This window comes from Ailuropoda melanoleuca, chromosome 9, assembly GCF_002007445.2.
Source record: "Ailuropoda melanoleuca isolate Jingjing chromosome 9, ASM200744v2, whole genome shotgun sequence".
Taxonomy (NCBI): Eukaryota; Metazoa; Chordata; class Mammalia; order Carnivora; family Ursidae; genus Ailuropoda; species Ailuropoda melanoleuca.
Window position 1 is genome coordinate 83,879,901 of NC_048226.1, and position 17,811 is coordinate 83,897,711.

Here is a 17,811-nt window from a genome sequence, read left to right on the forward strand (position 1 = left end):
AAAACAAACCTTTTCTTCTCGTCTTTCTTAGATCAGTAAACAGTAACTTGAATTGCTCTGGCTAAAAAGGTTGGCATTAGCCTTGACTGCGCTCTTTCTCTCATAGTTCACATTTGAAACATCAGCAATACTCTGAGCTCTGCCTTCTGAGTCCCTCTCCTTCCCAGTATAGCCACTATAGTAGCCCTACCCCAGGTCGCTGATGCCTCTCACTTAACTATTCTCCTAGCTTCTATATTATCTCCTATATTAGTTATCTGTTGATGGATAACAAATCTCCACAGTATTCACTGGCTTAAAACCATTTATTATCTAATAGTTTCTGTGGGTCAAGAGTCTGGGCACAGCTTATCTGGGTCCTCTGTTTCAGGGAATCCAACAAAACTGCAGTCAAGCTGTGATCCAGGGCAAAGGTCTCAGCTGAAGATATGACTGGGAAAAGCTCACATGATAAAGTTCAGTTCCTCAGGGGCCGATGGACAGAGTCTCAGTTCTTGGTGGTTGCTGGCCAGAGGCCACCCTCATCTGCCCTTCTTTGTCACATGGACTTCTCCAACATGGTTTCCTTCTTCATCAAAGTGTGTAAGTCAAGAAAGCAATAGAGAATGTGCTAGCCAGATGGAAGTTATAATTTTATCTAATCTAATCTAATCTAATATGATCTAGAAGCAATTTCCCCATCATATTTACCATATTATATTGGTTAATACAAGTCACAGATCCTGCCCACGCTCAAGGGAAGGGCATTATACAAGGGCATGAAGGAGGCAGGAATCATTTGGTGTTATCTGAGAAGTTGCTTACTACATTCTTCTAGTTTATTCTTTTAGCAGTGGTCAGAGAGACCCTTTAAGGCATGAATCAGGTTATGTCATATCTCTCTTCCAAACCTTCCAGGTGTTTCCTATTTAACTCATAATAGACTCTAAATTCTTCATCATGACCTTGCCCTATCCACATCTCATCTTGAACCACTCCCTCTGAATTCTCTCTTGTCCAGATGTCCTGACTCCCTTCTGGTTCCTCAAACCCAAACAGCACTGTCCCATTTTGGGACCTTTGTATTGTAAATCACTCTGTCTGGAGCCTTCTTACTCCAGACATACATATGGCCTGCCCCTCACTTAAGTCAGTCTTTTGTTTCAATGTCATGTTTTTAGAGAGGCCTTTCTAAACCATGCTGTTTAAAACAGTAATCTTTCATTGCTCTGTGCCTCCTTTTCCTTCTTCATTTTTATTCTCAATATTGTTTTTAACCACATAAAATATTATATACCACATTTAAATGTCTGTTTTTACCATTAAAATTAAAGATCCATGGAGGAAAGACTATTTTGTTCATGCAATATCCATAAGATGACCTATTTGGTGACATAAAGGGGAAGTTTTTTAGGACAAATGCAGGCACTACAGAAGGAGAAAAAAGAAAGTACAAATTTCTTCTAATAATTATCCTGTAATCATCCAAAAGAGTAGACCGGCATACTATGTTCTGATCACTAGAGAGACGGTTATCTTCCTTTAATTAAGATGAGAACTCCTTCAAGGACATTCAGTTCCCTTCACTGCTGTCTCATCAAACAGCTTTCTATCACTAATTCAGTTTCGTAATTGCCTTGTTCCAAGGAAAGACTCTGAATAGAGGTCTAGTTGTTCATTCTTATTGTTCTCAGTACCTCCCTCAGTAATTAGTAAAGTGACATTCCTGTTTATAAGGTAGTATCAGAGCTAAAATATAGGTAAACTCACAGAATCAAGTTTATGAGCTCAAAAGCCAAGGACTCAACTCTTCACTGTAATCTTCCTCCAATGGGAGGCAGCCATGACTGAATACATCTGGAAAAGTCATCCAATCTTATCTACTGCTGTTATCTGGTATTCCAGAGAGACAGGTACATTTTGAGAATGGTTAGAGTTCATATTTGTCGAGATGCAGCAATTGCAGATCTTCAGAATTAACCTAAACGAGCTGAAGGTATATGGTTTGTTACTGGGAGAAAAGGGAGACATTTCTGTGGCATTGACCACAAAGTTTACTTTTAATGGACGGATTTTCATTTAGTGTACTGCAACAAACAAACAAAAAAATGCTGCAGACATTTTTCTCTCAGTAGCTACCTAATAAAGCCTAAACTGGCCAACTTCCATGCCCTTCAGGGTTCCAGAAATACAAACAGGAAGTTAACATTTTCATAGCAATAACAATTCTGTAATAAAAGCTGAGGAGAAACAATAAAACAGAAGGTCAGGATAAAAGCAATTTACATTTTATTAACATCCTAACACTACATCAAAATAGATTTTACATATTAAAATGGAGTCAGAGTATAATTAGAAAAACATTTGTAATAAAATAACTTTTTTTTTCATAAAAATGAAATGACTTTCATAAAAAGGCATGACTTTGCTCTGGTCTTGTGGCAAGGTGCAAAAGTACATAGCATTTCTAGATTCCCCCAACGTGTAAATTCTGCTGTGTCATCTCAAGGATTATTTTGCCCAAGCAAGTTTCTCTATTTCAAATAAAAGCTGTGTGAGTCATTGTGTTGTCTGTTTGTATTCATTCCATTACTCTGAGACACCCTACACTCTAATAAGCGTAATGAAGACAGTGATCTGAAGCAAGTCAATGCATTCTTTCAGACATCTGAGGAAGCCAACAGGGTGACACATTGTCCTTTGGGCACGGACACGACTGGTAACTGGTAAAGTTTCCTCAATTTCCCGGTACTTGGATCTCTCTTTCCCAACTATTAAACATTCTTTTCCTATAACTATGGAAGATGGAGGTGATTTCCTAAGAGAATGAGAAGGTACTTCAGCAATATATAGAAGGATGAACTGAATGCCAAGGAGAGGGAAAAGGGGACATTCCAACCCCCAGCTTGAAATGAGTGACCAGGAAATAATAAGCTTCTGTGCTGAGAACAGAAGAAAGAGAAGAGAGTATTTAGTTCTGTAAACCCTGAGTTTGTTATTGTAACCTTGAGCTCAGCAAGCCTCCATGGCCTTCTGTCCTTGTCAGATGGTGGGCTTATAAGGCAAATAGCATAACTACCAGGACACTGATTTAAAAAATTGGAATCCCTCTCATGGTAAGAGAATCAATCTTTCATTGATTACCTTTTGTTGTCAAATCCTGTATTTTTAGTGTACTGAGCACTTACAGAAAATTGTGTAAGAAATTGTGTAAATGGAATGCTGCCCTCTTATGGTTCAACAAATTCTTCTAGGGCCAAACATAAAATCCTGGTCTTTAGTTAGGGCAATTAGTAGAGGGATTTAAGAACTGGAGGGACCTAGAAATTTAACACATACTTTGATTTTATAAATTAAAAAGGTGTTGCATGGAGGCCACTCATTTCAAGTTCATATATCTAGATAGCATAGTGCCAAGGATGGAACATGGTCCATTACTTTTCCCATTCTAATGCATATTTTAATGCAATTTTAATTTCTAGCTTCATAATTCAGATATTTCAAGGGAAATCACAAAACATCAATTTTATCAAAGGAAGCTGTACTAAGATTAATTATACTAAGCCAGTATGATGTCAAAACTTCAAATGTTAGAGAACTTCTGCATTTTATCAATTCAGAAAATTTGAAAAGTTCTCAAATAGCAAACTCACAAATATCCAGTTTTCAGGACATTTTACTTGTATTCTCCCAAGGGAGTTCTCATTCTTATTTATCATCTGAGGATCCACAGAACTAGTTGAATACTTATAAAACACACGTTATTCTGTCAAACATTACATAAAAGCAAATTTTTTCCTAAAACCTTCTATCTCTTCCAAGATAACCATTTGCATTTTTATTTGTTCCCATGCTGTTGTTTTTATTTAAATCAGCTTTATCGAGGTATATATACAACAAGATGCATACGTTTTAGTGGACAGTTGAATGAATTTTGATAAATATCTACATTTATATAATCACCATCAAAATCAAGATATAGAACAAATATGTCATGCAAGAACGTTTCATTGTGCCTGATCTCAGTCAGTCTCTACCCTGGCCCCAGGCAACCATTTATCTGTTTTCTGTCATGAGGGATTAATTTTGCTTCAATATAAGAAATTAAAAAGGAGACACTCTTTCATGTCTGGCTCCTTTCATTCAGCATAATTATTTTGAGATTGATCATTGTTATTTTGTATTTGTATCAGTAGCTTGCTCTTGTTTATTTCTGTGTAGGATTCCATAGTATGTACTTACTGCAATATTTTTCTTCTCACTAGCTATTGTGTGTTGTTCCCAGTTTTTTTATTGTTATGAAAATGCTGCTGTGAAAATTTATGTAAAAGTCATTGTGGGGTCATGTTTCCATCTCTCTTAGGTAAACACCTAGAAATGCAATTGCTGGGCCATATAATAAGTAGATATTTAACTTTATAAGACATGGTTAGACTGTCTTTTAAAGCAGCTGTATGTTTTACGTTTTCACCAAAAATGTATGGAGTTACTATTGCTTCAAATTCTTGCCACCGCTTGGTTGTCAGTATTTTTTATATTAGCTGTTTTAGTGGTTGGTAAGGACATCTCATTTAAGTAGGGGTTTTATTTGCTTTTATCTGATGATTAATGATTTTGAGCCTCTTTTCACATGCCTGTTAACCATTCAAATCTCTCTCTCTCTCTCTTTTTTTTTTAATGATGTGTCTGGCCAAATCTTTTACTCTTTTTAAAAAATCTTGATTTGCAACTTACAATTGAGTTGGAAGTGTTCTTTATATATTCTAGATGCCAATTTTTTGCCTGCTATAGGTATTGCTATAGCTAACATTTTCTTTCAACTCCTAGCTTGTCTTTTCATTTAAATGATGGTTTTGAAGAATGTTTAATTGAATGTTTATGTCTTCTCTCCAATTCATACGTTGAAATCATAACCCACAAGATGATAATATTAACAGGTTGTACCTTTGTGTGCAGAGGGCAGAGCCTTTTATAAGGGATTAGTTCTCTTAAAAAAAGAGGCCCAAGAAAGCTCTCTTGCCCCTTCCACTATGTACAAACAGTGAAAAGATGCCATTAACATTCAAGTCCAGGAGTCACAGACAACCCCCTTCAAAATCAATAAAAATAGTGCAACACCTTGACATTAAATAGTGAAGCTTGCAAATCTCAGAGGCAAAGAGAAAATCCTGAAAGCAGCTTGAGACAAGAGGTCTGTAACCTACAAGGGTAGAAACATTAGACTGGCAGCAGTCCTACCCACAGAGACCTGGCAAGTCAGAAAGGACTGATATGATATATTCAGGGTTCTAAATGAGAAAAATATGCAGCCAAGAATACTTTATCCAGCAAGGTTGTCATTCAAAATAGAATGAGATATAAAAATCTTCCAGGACAAACAGAAACTAAAAGAACTTGTGATTCCTAAACCAGCCCTGCAAGAAATATTAAAGGGGATCCTTTAAGGGAAGAGAGAGCCCAAAAGTAACATAGACCAGAAAGGAACAGAGACAATATAAAGAAACAGTGACTTTACAGGTAATACAGTGGCACTAAATTCATATCTTTCAACAGTTACTCTGAATGTAAATGAGCTAAATGGCCCAATTAAAAGACACAGGGTATCAGATTGGATAAAAAAGCAAGACCCATCCATGTGCTATCTGCCAGAGACTCATTTTAGACCCAAAGACACCTCCTGATTAAAAGTGAGGGGGTGGAAAACCATTTAACATGCTAATAGACATTGAAAGAAATCTGGGGTAGCAATCCTTGTATCAGAAAATTTAGATTTTAAACCAAAGACTGTACTAAGAGATGAAGAAAGACACTGTATCATAATTAAAGGGCCTATCCAGCAAGAAGATCTAACAATCATAAATATTTATGCCCCTAATGTAGGAGCAGCCAATTATATAAACCAATTAATAACAAAATTAAGGAAACACATTGATAATAATACAGAAATAGTAAGGGATTTTAACACCCCACTTGCTGCAATGCACAGACCATCTAAGCAGAAGATCAACAAGGAAACAAGGGCTGTGAATGACACACTGGACTAGATGGACTTACAGATATATTCAGAACATTCCGACCAAAAGCAACAGCATACACATTCTTCTCGAGTGCACGTGGAACTTTCTCCAGAACAGATCACATACTGGGTCACAAATCAGGTCTCAACCATTACCACCAGATTGGGATCATTCCGTGCATATTTTCAGACCACAATGTTTTGAAACTGGAACTTAATCACAAGAGGAAATTTGGAACAAACCCAAACACATGGAGGCTAAAGAGCATCCTATTAAAGAATGAACGGGTAAGCCAGAAAATTAAAGAAGAATTTTAAAAATTCATGAAAACAAATGAAAATGAAAATACAACAGTTCAAAACCTTTGGGATGCAGCAAAGGCAGTCTTAAGAGGGAAGTACATAACAACACAAGCATTTTCAAGAAACAAGAATGATCTCAAATACACAGCCTAACCTTTCACCTATAGGAGCTGAAGAAAGAACAGCAAATAAAACCTAAACCCAGCAGGAGAAGAGAATTGGTAAAGATTAGAGCAGAAATCAATGAAATAGAAACCAAAAGAAGAGTAGAATAGATCAATGAAACTAGGAGCTGGTTCTTTGAAAGAATTAGTAAGAACAACAAACCCCTGGCCAGGCGTATCAAAAATAAAAGTGAAAGGACCCAAATAAAAAAAAATCATGAGTGAAAAAGGAGAGATCACAAATAACACTGAAGAAATACAAACAATTATAAGAACATACTATGAGCAACTATATGCCAACAAATTGGGCAATCTGGAAGAAAAGGATCCATTTCTAGCAATGTATTAACTACCAAAAGTGAAACAGGAAGAAATAGGAAACCTGAACAGACCCATAACCAGGAAGGAAATTGAAGCAGTAATCAAAAATCTCCAAACAAACAAGAGCCCAAGGCTGGAGGGCTTCCCAGGGGAATTCTACTAAACATGTAAAGAATTAATATCTATTCTTCTGAAGCTGTTTCAAAAAATAGAAAACAGAAAGAAAACTTACAAACTCGTTCTGTGAGGCCAGCATTACCTTGATTCCCGAACCAGACAAAGACCCCACCAAAAAGGAGAATTATAGACCAATATTCCTGATGAACATGGATGCAAAAATTCTCACCAAAATACTAGCCAATAGGATCCAACAGTGCATTAAAAGGATTATTCACCCCAACCACGTGGGATTTATTTCTGGGCTGCAAGGGTGGTTCAACATCCACAAATCAATCAGTGTGTTACACTGCATTGCATGCACTGCATACACATACACTACATTAATAAATGAAAGAACAAGAACCATATGATCCTCTCAACAGATGCAGAAAAAGCATTTGACTAAGTACAGCATTCTGTCTTGATTAAAACGCTTCACAGTGTAGGGATAGAGGGAACATACATCAATATCATAAAAGCCATATACAAGAAGCCCACAGTGAATATCATTCTCAATGGGGAAAAACTGAGAGCTTTCCCCCTAAGGTCAGCAACATGACAGGGATGTCCACTGTCACCACTGTTGTTCAACATAGTACTAGAAGTCCTGGCCTCAGCAATCAGACAACAAAAAGAAATAAAAAGCATGCGAATCATCAAAGAGGAGGTCAAACTCTCACTTTTTGTGGATGACATGATACTGTATGGAAAACCCAAAAGGCTCCACTCCAAAATTGCTAGAGCTCATGCAGGAGTTCAGCAAAGTGGCAGGAAAAGTTGAAAATAGAGGTGCCCTATGACCCAGCAATTGCACTACTAAGTATCTACCCCAAAGATACAAATGTAGTAATATGAAGGGGGCACCTGAACCCCAATGTTTATAGCAGCAATGTCCACAATAGCCAAACTATGGAAAGAGCCCAGATGTCCATCGACAATGAATGGATAAAGATGATGTGGTATATATATACAATGGAATACCACTCAGACAACAACAACAAAAAAATGAAATCTTGCAAATGGCAAGATTTTGCAATAACGTGGGTAGAACTAGAGGGCATTATGTTAAGCAAAATAAGTCAATCAGAGAAAGATAATTATCATATGATCTCACTCATGTAGAATTTAAGAAACAAAACAGAGGAACAGGGAAGGGAAGGAAAAATAAAACAAGATGAAATCAGAGAGGAAGATAAACCAGGAGAGACTCTTAATCATAGGAAGCAAGTTTGCTGGAGGGAAGGGGGGTGGGGGATGGAGTAACTGGGTGATTGACGTTAAGGAGGGCATATGATATAATGAAAACTGGGTGTTATATAAGACTGATGAGTCACTGAATTCTACCTCTGAAACTAATAATACACTATAAGTTAATTATATGAATTTACATTTTAAAAAAGTACTTGTAAAAAAACGAAAAAATGCATCTGGAGGAAGAGGGTCCCCAGTAGACACCACCTCTGCCAGTGCCATCATCTTGGACTTCCCAGCCTCCAGAACTGTGAAAAATAAATGTTTGTGGTTTATAAGCCACCCCGGTTATGCTATTTTTGTTACAGCATCCTGAATGGAGTAAGACACCATGCTATTGTTTTCAATACTATGTGCCCTCCTCTCACAGATCAGTAACCTGTTTAAATATCATTTGGTTATTGACCCTTTCAAAATGTGACTCTCATAAGTGACCACAATCCTAATAGTTATTTCTTTTATTTTTAAGTGCCATAAATATATTACTTCATTACAGAAATATGTACATAAAACTTGAGAATAGAGGCTGACCGCTTAATGAGTATTGGGTTTTCTTTGACAGTGATGGAAATGTCTGGAACTAACTAGAAGGTGTGGATGCGTGATACAGTGAATACACTAAATAGCACTGAATTGTACATTTGGAAGTGGTGACTTTTATGTTATGTAAATTTCACTTTAATTTTCAAATAGAAAATACATAGGGGCGTGGGGGGTACCTCATCCTGTCTCTGAGAGAAACATAGGGCGGCTTGTGGAACTGTTCCCAGGGAGTGAGAAAAAAGACCCATATGTCACTGTATTCTAAGTAGAACTTTAGAACTCATGTATAGGGAGAAACTCTAAAAGCTTCCAGAGAGAAAAACAGGTAACTTACAAAGGAACAAGAAAGATTGGTAAGAGATGCATTTTAAAAACTGGTTCAAGAAAACATATAAGCAACATCTTCAAAATGCTGGGAAAAGTTTATGAGCCTTGAATTTTATGCCCGGACCAACTATCATTCATGTGAATGGCAAAATAAAGACAGATGTAGACATGCTAAGACGCTTATTACCCCAACCTCTATCTGAAAGGTTTATTAAAGTTATACTTCAATGAAAAGTTTTTTAAACTTAGAAGATGTGTTTTGTTATTTTTTTAATAGACCACGGTTTGGATCCTACTCTGCAACTCACTAAACACAGGATGTTGGGAATTTCATTTAACTTCCCTGAATCTGCAACACAAATGGGAGGACCAGCACCTGCCTGCGGCAAGAGGATGCGTTCCAGAGCCCCTTGCACAGGACCGGGTGGGTTCTTGGCAGAGGGAATCAGCAAATGTGAGCTCTATTTCTCTCTTTTCTACTTCTTCGAGGGACATCTCAGACATCTTATTGCCAGGAAAGCAAGAAAAAAAGGTGAGAGGAAAAAGGAGGAAATGGGATTCTGAATTTTTTTGGTGATAGATCTTTTAATTAGGTAGGATTTGTCTCTTTATTAGGTAGTAATCTTAGGATTACTAGGCCCAAAACTGTAAGAAGTATTTTCAGAAAGGAGTTAAGTGAAAGTAAAGTTACAAAAACACCTGCTCATCTGATTCCTTTATTTATAGGGAAACCCAAACATTTCAGATGTGGTTTCCAGCAGTTTATGGGACGTCTTTATTGAAGGCGACTTTGACATTATCTGAAATTTCTCTATTTGCTATTGCGGCTGGTGAGTGTTAGGATCACATCTTGCTTTCAGGGTGGTCATTGGTTAATTTTAAGTTAAGGTAGTTAAACATATCACCAGTTCTACAAAGCATTTTATCTTTACTTGCATGTTTCCCATCCCTCCAGAGCAGGTCTGTCCTTCTGTGGCTTCCATAGCTAATCCTCACTGAGAAATGACGATGTGCCAGACTCTCTTCAAAACACTTAACACATGTTAGCTCTTTTCATCCTCAAAATATCCCTGGACGTGAGTACCATTATTATGCATTCTATAGGTGAGAAAAATGAATGACAGATTCAGTTGTTGGCTTGAAATGCCACAGCTTTTGAGTGGTCGGGTCAAAACCTAGATCCAGGCAACTTTAATCTAGACCTGTGTGATTATACAGTCTCTTCAAGAACACAAAATAATTTGCAAAACCTAAAACAATACACATCATGATGCCTGGAAACAAGAAAAAAACAAAAACTATAAACAGAAGACTATATAGGGAAAGTCAAGTAATAAGGATAAAGATAAATGGATGGAGGGAAGGTTGAAACTTGACAGTAGAAGATGTGGGCTTAATGCAAGAACCCGAAGTTGAGCCAAAATTGTACTTCTGAATTTCTTGGAAGTCAAGGAGAAAGGAAAGTAAGATAGGTGGCATGGCTCTCATTATATGGTAAAAGGATGACTACAAGTTTTCGAGGAGAAGCAAACTGTGTCAGACTGTATTCCCAGCCCTGCAATTAATTTCCCAGTTTTGAGCTTGAGAAAGTAGAGAGGTCTCATCAATGATTAGTTCTTGAGACTAATTGCTTTAATTTTGCTGCACAGAGATGTAGCTCCAACAAATGCCAACATTTCAATATGCCCTTATGCCAATATGCCAATATTTTCTTGAATAAGGTTTTTCTAAAATTCAATTTTTTATAGCTAAAAAAACCTAAAACACTTCACCCAATTTTCTCCACCCCCTACACTTTGTCTCTGGCAAGCACAGACCTGTTCGTCGTATTCATGAAATTGGTGGTTTGTTTTTTTTAAAGATTCTATTTATTTATTTGACAAAGAGAGAGACAGCCAGCGAGAGAGGGAACACAAGCAGGGGGAGTGGGAGAGGAAGAAGCAGGCTCACAGCGGAGGAGCCTGATGTGGGGCTTGATCCCATAACGCCGGGATCACGCCCTGAGCCAAAGGCAGATGCTTAACCACTGTGCCACCCAGGCGCCCCTAAGGGTTTTTTTGTTTTAATATAAGAGAGATCCACATATAGCAGAGCTCATATACTGTTTGTCTTTCTCTTTCTGACTTATTTCACTTAGCAAAATGCCCTCAGTTTCATTTTTTTATGGCCGAGTAATATTCATACACACACAAACACATACACACCCCACAATTTCCTTATCCATTCATCCACTGATGGACACTCAGGTTGTTTCCATAACTTGGCTAGTATAAATAATGCTTCAATGAACGGGGGGGTGCATATACCTATTTGAATTATTTTAGTTTCCTTCAGATAAATACCCAGAAATATAATTGCTGAATTATAGAGTTCTATTTTGGATTTTTTGAGGAAACTCCATACTGTTTTCCATAAGGGCTGCACCTTTATCCGCACCAAGAGCACACAAGGATTCCTTTTCTCTCCACATTCTCACCCACACTTGTTATTTGTTTCTTTTCGGCAATCGTCGTTCTAATAGCCATCTCACGGGTGTGAGAGAGATCTCATTGTGGTTTTGATTTGCATTTCCTTTATAATTAATGATGTAGAGCATCTTTTCATGTACCTGTTGGAGAAATCTCTATTCAGATATGCCTATTTTTCAATCAGGTTATTATTATTATTATTATTATTATTATTTTTGCTATTGAGCTGTATGAGTTCTTTTTATGTTTTGGGGATTAGCTCATCAGATACATGATTTGCACATATTTTCTCCCATTCAGTAAGTTGCCTTTTCATTTTGTTGATTGTTTCCTTTGCTGTGCAGAAGCTTCTTAGTGTGATGTAGCCTCACTTGTTTATTTTTGCTTTTGTTGCTTTGCTTTTGGTGTGAGATTCAAAAATCATTACCGAGACCTATGGCAGGGAGCTTGCCACCTGTGTTTTCTTGTAGGGGTTTTATGATTGCAGGTCTTACATTCAAGTGCTTACGCCGTTTTGAGTTAATTTTTTTTAAATGATTTTTTATTATATTATGTTAGTCACCATACAGTACATCCCCAGTTTCCGATGTAAAGTTCGATGATTCATTAGTTGCGTATAGCACCCAGTGCACCATGCAATACATGCCCTCCTTAATACCCATCACTGGTCTATCCCAATTCTCCCCTCCCCTCTGAGGCCCTCAGTTTGTTTCTCATAGTCCATAGTCTCTCATGTTTCATTCCCCCTTCTGATTGAGTTAATTTTTGTGCGTGGTGTAAGATAGTGGTTCAATTTCATCCTTTTGCAAGTAGCTGTCTAATTTACCCAACACCATTTTTTGAGACTGTCTTTTCCCTTTGCATGTTCTTGGCTTCTTTGTTAAAAATCAGCTGATCATATATGCTTGGATTTGTTTCTGGGCTCTTTATTATACTCCATTGATCTATGTGTCTATTTTTATGCCAATGTGACAGTTTTATTTACTATGGCTTTGTAATATAATTTGGAATCAGGGAGTGTAAAATCTCTAGCTTTGTTCTTTTTAAGATTATTTCAGCTATTTGAAGTATTTTATAGTTCCATACAAATTTTAAGACTGTTCTATTTCTGTGAAATGTCACTGGAATTTCAATAAGGATCGCATTGAATCTGTATATTGCCTTGGGTAGTATGGGCATTTTAATGATACTAATTCATTTAATCCATGAGCACAGAATGGGTTTCAGTTTATTTGTGTCTTCTTCAGTTTCTTTTTTTAATGTCTTAGAGTTTCCAATATAAAAACTACAAGCCTCTCTGAATCAATCCTGTCTTAATATTGAAGAAAGGAGGATGGTCTGAATTTCTCCTTCTTCACTGTAAATTGAAGGCTAAAGTTAACATGGACAAATATGTAAAAATACAAATTATTTCTCTCCACAAAACCTTTAAATGTCATGTTAGGAGATATAGCTTCAAAGGGAAATAATTTGTGCACGGAACACAATTTTTCATTTAAACACAATCTTCATTTTGAAGAGAAAACAAATGGATGTAATATGACCCTGCTGGCCTTATGCCCACTCGTGTACCACAAATGCTGTATGAAACCATGAAAGGAACCACATCAAGGCAGATTAGACCACGGAGAACCTCAAGGAAATTGTGTCAGCCACACATGATTTATCTGTGGACCTTTGTTAGAGAAAGCAAGCTGAGTGGCCCAGGGCTAATGGGAAAAGTCATCAAGTTAGAAATCATCCTTTGAAATGACATGAGGAAGCAAAAATCTAAAGAGTCTGGAAATGCCATCAATTTGATATACTTGGGGTTTTCTCTCTTTTAGGCAATAAAAAACAGAGCATAATGCTGTTTGGTGTACTTAAAGCATTATCATCCTCACAAATGGGACAACATTTTATTCCCTCCTTTCAGCTTAAGGAAAAACTTTTTAATTATTGCACTTTTATTTTTACACATTGATGATATAATAAATATCCCTTTTTTGCATTTAAATATTTGTGGAAGCTCACATACGTCATTTATAATCTATAAGGCAGTGTTGCGTAGTGTGTGAAGAGACTGGGCCATGTAGCCACACTGCCTGGGACAGTATCCCAACTGCATCACTTACTGGCCATGTGACATTTGCCAAATATTTTCTTTCCTCTGTCTTGGTGACCTCAACTTGAGAATGGTGGATTAGAACACATTTCATCAAGTCATTGTGAGGATTGAATGAGATATAATACTCTAATTTCTCACAACCCTCCTTGGTACAAATTAACACCAATGAAGAATAGCTATTAAAATCCTCATGTCAACCCCATTAAGTAGATCCTCATTCTATGGATAAGGACCTTGAAAGGGAAAGTGGCCCAAGAACTTACAAGTGGTGGAAAGAAATGGTGGAGACAGCAATGCAAATCCAGTGGAGCCTGGTTACGAAATGCCCTCTCCAGGCTCTCATTAGCATAGATTACTTTGTCCCCTCTCATATCACAGTCTTTTGAATTTACATTTGGATACAAACTCTAGGAAGTCAAGAGCAACTGTGCCTTCTACTTGTTATAGGTTTTCTGGTGTGACCTAGTTTTGTGTCCTGGATATACATCACAAAAATTGCTGAAAGAGAGGAAATTGACATTTATAAAGCACTTAAGAAATATCTGCTGAGAACTATGGCCAGATACTAGGATAAATTACATTTATATTTAATCTTTACAATAATCTCAAGAGGCAGGTGTTAATATCCCTGTTTTACAGATGTTTTGCAGATGTTGCCTAGAGGATGATTTTTTTCTTTCCTCAGACTATGTTTTCTCCTTATGGAATGAACACAGTAATTGAGAGCATGATTTTACAGCCAAATCAAACTTGGTAAGAAACTTGGGTTTGCAAACTGACAGCTGCCAGAGGGGAAAGGGGATGGGGGATGGGCAAAATGGATGAAAGAGAGTGAGAGATATAGGTTCCAATTATGGAATAAATAAGTCATGGGAATAACAGACACAACATAGGACGTATAGTCAGTAATATGATAACAGCAATGTGTGGTGACAGATGGTAGCTACACTTGTGGTGAGCAAAGCATAAGATAAAGGGAACTTGAATCACTACCCCTGAAACTAATGGAACATTGTGTGTCAACTATACTCAAACACAAACATTAAAAAAAGAAAGAAAGAAAGAAGAAATAAATAAATAAATAAATAAATAAATAAATAAATAAATAAATAAATTTGGGGCAACGGAGGCCTGGATGGGCTCGGTCAGTTAAGTGTCCAACTCTTGATTTTGGCTCAGGTCATGATCTCAGGGTTGTGAGCTGAAGCCCCACGTCAGGATCCACAGTAGCATGGAACCTGCTTAAGATTCTCTCTCTCTCTCTGGGGCACCTGGGTGGCTCAGTCCTTAAGCGTCTGCCTTCGGCTCAGGGCGTGATCCCTGCGTTGTGGGATTGAGCCCCACATCAGGCTCCTCCACTGGGAGCCTGCTTCTTCCTCTCCCACTCCCCTGCTTGTGTTCCCTCTCTCGCTGGCTGTCTTCTCTGTCAAATAAATAAATAAAATCTTTAAAAAAAAAAAAAAAGATTCTCTCTCTCTCCCTCTCCCTCTGCTCCCTCTGCCTCTCCCGCTCCCCCTAAAAAAACAAAAAAAGAAAGAAAATTGGTTCTGCTACTTACTGAAGTGCGTGATTTTGAATTATTAAACTTCTCTGAGTTTCATCTATAAAATGCATGTAGTAAATAAGCCCTCATCAAAGGATAATTATATGCAATGAGACAATACATTTGAAGTCCTTTCTTCAACTCAGTAAGCAGTCAATAAATGTTAATTATTATTGTTGTTCTTATATTGTTATCACGATTAATATGAGTTTTAATACAGTTAGCTGAAGTGAAAGGAACTTGATTAAATTTTAGCCTGTCAGTGTCTGCTTTAAAATGAAAAATAGCCCCTATAAAATGGAGAGGGTTGGGGGTCAATTATAAGAGGTAATCAGTTTCTACAACTCCACAGGAGTACCTGTCCAAAATAATCATTGTTTCAGTAAAAAGTCACTAGAACTGTTTGAAATAAAACAGTAAAAATATCACTTCCTAACAGGAGTGTTGTCTAAGTTTATAGGCATAGGCAGGATATGAAGTGAAGATAGAAATCTGTATGCAAGGAATGTTTCTCCTCAAACAAAAAGATCTGACCTNAGTGAAGATAGAAATCTGTATGCAAGGAATGTTTCTCCTCAAACAAAAAGATCTGACCTCAAAAGGGACTGTGAAGCTAAACCTATGGAGATTTTATCATCATTTGATGATTACACTTCAGAAGTTCAAAATCCCTAGGGGAAGAAAACTTCACACATAATATTTTAATCTCCTTCTGCTTTAGAAATTATGATAAATCACTTTTTATCCAGAATGATCAGTAAATTGAAAGTGCTACTTATAACCAAATAGTATTTGCCAAATGTCCTAAATTAAAGTCTAGAGTATTCATATCAAATATACCGTGAAGAGTATATATAGCATTGGAATTTCACTGAGCCAAATGTTTTCTTTGACCATTCTGAAACCACTTTTGATTCTTAGAGTGTCTCAGTGTTATCATTATGAACCTTAATTATGATAACATAAATTCCAGCATAAAGTAAAGAAGATTTTCACACAGAGAGAGCTGTTCTAATTTGGACTGGGCCATGCTAGAATTTTATGGATTCCCTTTGCAGGGAGATTCAAACAAAGGCTGCAGGATTGCTGGCCTGGAAGTTTGCAAAGCAGATGTTAGCATAGGATGAGGAATCCCAGAATTGATGTTTCCCAAAGCTGATTATACGTATTTCCTAGGGCTGCCATAACAAAGACCACAGACTGGGTGGCTTAAAACAACAGAAATGTATTTTCTCCAGTTTCAGGTCAAGATATCCTGAGGGTTGCTTTCTTCTGCAGCCTCTGTCTTTGGCTTGTAGATGGCCCCTTCTCCCCATGTTTTCATATGGTCTTCCTTCCCTGTGTGTCTGTGTACTAATCTCCTCTTCTCATAAAGACACCAGTCACATTGAATTAGGGCCCACCCTAATGACTAATTTTAACCTAATAACTTCTTTCAAGATCCTATCTCCACTAGGGATGTACTGTATGGTGACTAACATAATATAATAAAAAAATTTTATTATTTAAAAATAAAGATCCTATCTCCAAATATAGTCACATTCTGAGGTACGGGGGTTAGGACTTCAACATAGATTCTGGGTTTGGCGGGGGAGGGGAGGTGGGGGGGATATGGGCACGATTCCATCCACAACACTGGTTTTGCAGGAGAAGCACTTGGGGCCCTGGTTAAAGATCCAGAATTCCTCAGCTCCATTTCTGAAGAGCGATTCATTAAGTCAAGGGAACTGCAGTGTTTAATAGGAGTTGTTCTTTTGCAAATGGCATAAGATCTGTCTCAGGCTGCATCGATCAAAAGAAATAAATGCATATTTGAAGAGTAAAGTTTTAGATTGGACCAAGAGCCTAAAGGATACTATAACATGATTCTATAGTATAAATGGTGTCGTAATAGCCTCGCTTCTCTTTTTACATTTCTTCCATCTGCTTTCTCAGTGTTGCCTCCATTTCTCAGTCTCCTTGTGGTTGGAAGATGGCTTGACCCAGCCACCTAGATCTTCAGAGTTCATATTTAGTGGGGCTGAAGGTAAATCTGATTAACTTTTTCCCTGTAAAGTGGCAAAATCATTGTTAAGTGGCAAAAACGGACCCTAAATGCCAAAATAAAGAGGGGATAAGAATAGGTGATTTTGCATGTTCTGGAAGTGACCTAACACAAAAGATACAAAGTATATGATTATACAAAGTGTATTTGCAAGTTTACTTTAACGATAGATTAATAATACTGGTGTTTACTTAACTTAGTGCTTAGCGTGTGTTAGCCTCTACCCTGAGTGCTTCACGTGTACATTCACATTAGGTGAAATTATTATCAGCCTTGTACAGATGGGGAAACTGAGTCTCCCAGAGGCTACACGTGCCCAAGGTAGCAGAGCTAATAAAGTAGGCAGAATGGGGACTTGTGTCTCAGTACTTTGGGGTTTCGAAATTCCTGTTTTGAGGGGTCACTTTTTGCTGCCTAATAACATACTAGCTATCAGAGTTAACTCTCTCTCTTTTCAAAAACAATTAATTAAAAAGTCTTTTCCTTGTAATTTTCTTTCAGTTTCACTGCGATATCATTGACATACAGCTGATGTTTAAGATGTGCGGCATGATGACATGACAAAGGTATCGAGAAAAGACGGCCA

General features: G+C 37.3%; 1 long non-coding RNA gene across 1 annotated transcript; it reads left to right on the plus strand.

The window, feature by feature from the left end:
- Positions 1-9,354: 9,354 nt before the first annotated feature.
- On the plus strand, positions 9,355-17,804 carry LOC117803844. The gene is made up of 3 exons (XR_004627979.1): positions 9,355-9,595; positions 17,117-17,207; positions 17,727-17,804. It is a non-coding gene; the product is annotated as an uncharacterized LOC117803844 (long non-coding RNA).
- The last annotated feature ends 7 nt before the right edge of the window (positions 17,805-17,811 follow it).